We start from the raw sequence: 3,089 nt of genomic DNA, 5'->3' as shown, positions 1-3,089 counted from the left end.
ACAGTGTAACGAAAAAGGTAATAAATAACTTAAACTGATAAAATATCACAAAACTATTCTTCTGTTAAAAAAGCATTAATAAAGCAATATAAATAAGCTTTAACAAAAGCTATACAAAATCTTTATAAATTGTTTTCCTTAAAACAGATAAACTTCATTTCAAAAGCTTTCTAAGAAAATGTTTGTGTTTAAGAACAACTACAACAAACTAAAAAAGCTTTTCATGAAAACTTTTTTAAAAGCTTTCTAAGAAATTGTTTGTTTTTTTTAAATAAATTTGAAACTAAAAAAGCTTTTGATAAACTTCAAAACTTATTAAGTTTGATATTGCCTATTACATAGTAAATAACAAATGGTCTTTAAAAGAGTTTTGAAATCTAAAAAAAGTGTTTTTAAGAAAGCAAAAAAGCTTCCAAAAAGCTTTGTGAATTGTTTTCATGATTAAAAAAAGTTTAAGGAAAAACTCTTTTGAATAAACTTTTGTAGTAAATAGTTAATAATCAACATTTTGTAACTAACTGTAAAAAAGCTTTAAAAAAAGCTTTTTAATAAATTTATAACATTTAAATTGATTGCATTGATAAAATCAAAATGTTTTCTCTTTTTGTTTTTAAATTTAAATTGAAAAGGCTTTTAAAAGAATTTGAAAGTTTAAAAAAAAAGTTTCCTTGGTTAAACAAAATGTTTTTAAATACGTTTTTTATAAAAAAATTAAAAAAGCTTTTTATAAATTGTTTCTTTTTTTCAAAAATAATAAAGCTTTTAAATATTCAAATTAATTAAAATTTGGTTTGTAAAAAAGTTTTTAAGAAGAAAAGAAGTTTTGCTAAAGACACGGAACTGTGAAAAAGGCTCTACTTGGATAAAAAGCTTTCACAAAAGTAGCACTTCTAATAAACCTTTTAGAAAAGCGTTTTTAAGAATTTGTTTTTTTAAGGAAAACTTCGCAAAACCTTTTATAAAATTAGATTTATTCCAAAGATAATAAAGCTTTTTTAATGCATTTTAGTCTATTGACAGTTTTCTCTTTCTTCATAAAGTTTTTTAAAAGAAAGTTTTGTTGAAGATACGGAACCGTTAAAAAAAGCTCTTCGTGGATAAAAAGCTTTTAGAAAAGTAGCAATTCTATTAAGCTTTTCAGAAAATTTTTCTTTAGAAACTAATTTTGTTAAGGGAATACTTTGATTTGTTTAATTTATTAAGCTTTTTTTTGAATAATTTGTTTAAAAATAAGATTTTTTAAGAGAAAATTATAATTTAGTTTCAAAAAAGCTTTTTTAAATTTATTTAAAAGCTTAATTTATTTCCTTTAAAAAACACAAAACAATTTCTAAGAGAAATAAGTTTTTTTTTTTGTTTAAAGCTTTACAATGAAATAGCTTAAAAATGTTTTTTTTCAAATATTCTTTTAAAAAAGCTTTCTGGTCAAAACCCCTTTTTAAATAATAAAGACGTATTTATTGAAAATTTTACTTAAAAAAACTATTCGCGGAAAAAAGCTTTTGTGGAATAACAAATTTTTGTTTGATGAATCGTTTGAAAAAGAGCTTTATAAGAAAAACTAGAAATGATTAAAGAAGTCTTCTTGTTTTTTTTTCAAAAAAAAGCTATAGAACTGCAACACTTATAACATTTATATAAGAGCTTTATAAGAAAAACTAGAAATGTTTAAAGAAAGCTTCTTGTTTTTTTTTACAAAAAAATCTTTAGAACTGCAACACTTATAATAAAGCTTTACAAATAGAAACAACTTTTAATAAATGTAATATTTTGATGTTAGAAAATGTTTTTAAATGCTTTACAATGAAAAGCTTTAACATAAATTTTGATTAATTGCTTAGATAGCTTTTTTTATTTAAGTTTTTATTAGCGCTTCATTTAATATAACAAAATTTTAAACCATTTCTAAAGGATATTAGTAGATTTTAAAGACTTTACAAAAAGCTTTTGTAAAACAAATCTTTTCGTTAAAAAACATCTTTAAAGCAGCTTTTCGAGAAGAGCTTAATTTGTAAGAAAATCTTTGTATTTAAAATGTATCATTTTATTTCTCAACTTCATTTATTTTCTAACAATTTTAGTTATTACAACTACATAATTTGTTAGATTCTCATAACAGTGTCACTTTATGAAATGTATAATTACCCCTTACATGTTTTTTTTCTATTTTTTTTTAATAATAAACAAATTATTACATAGCTTATGACTGATATGTTGAATTAAAAACTCATTTTTCTTTTATTTTTTAATTTCATATTTTCTTGTAACATTTTGTTTTCATATGTCTTTCTTTAGCATACGTTTTTAAAAGTTTGCGTAATTTTATTTTCCTTAGTGGCGACAACTATTTTATAAACACTTAATAATTATATACATTACACTCAAACCTAACAAATAATAATATAATTATTTTATGAAATGAATAGAGAACGCGGCAATACAAAAAAATAAAATTATTAAATCACACACACATACGTATTGTGGTCAAATGTTATGGAAAAGTGAAAACCGTAGCGAAAAAAATATAATAATAATAACAAACATTCAACTTTAAGAAAAAAAACCAAAACAATTTACATATTGAAGTCTCTAAGAGTTTGTAGCTTAAGTCTTTTGTTTTTTTTTTTGTCATTTTTCAAATCACACTATTTGGTAATTTTATAAACAGGTTGCAAATTGTTATTTTATTTTCTATTTACCATACCGCCATGGTAAATTATGATTAAGACATATACATTTTTGCGGCTGCCGTTATTACAACATATTTTTTTGGAAAAAAAAATTAATTAAATATGTAAGCAAATATGAGCGAAAAATATTTTTATAGTTTCCTTTTATTTTGTTGTTACTGCTGTAGGCTCTTCTGACGTTTGAAAAGTGTTTTGAATTGTGAGAAAAAATATGTTATTTTCAAATTTTTATATAATTTTAATTACAGGCAAAATTATTTTTAGAACTGAACTAGAATTGAAGAAGAGTTTAACTAGAACTGAACTAGAACTGAACTAGAACTGAACTAGAACTGAACTAGAACTGAACTAGAACTGAATTAGAACTGAACTAGAACGGAACTAGAACTGAACTAGAAC

Source organism: Lucilia cuprina, chromosome 6 (genome assembly GCF_022045245.1).
Source record: "Lucilia cuprina isolate Lc7/37 chromosome 6, ASM2204524v1, whole genome shotgun sequence".
In the NCBI taxonomy this organism is placed as follows: domain Eukaryota; kingdom Metazoa; phylum Arthropoda; class Insecta; order Diptera; family Calliphoridae; genus Lucilia; species Lucilia cuprina.
This window is presented reverse-complemented; position numbering follows the sequence as displayed.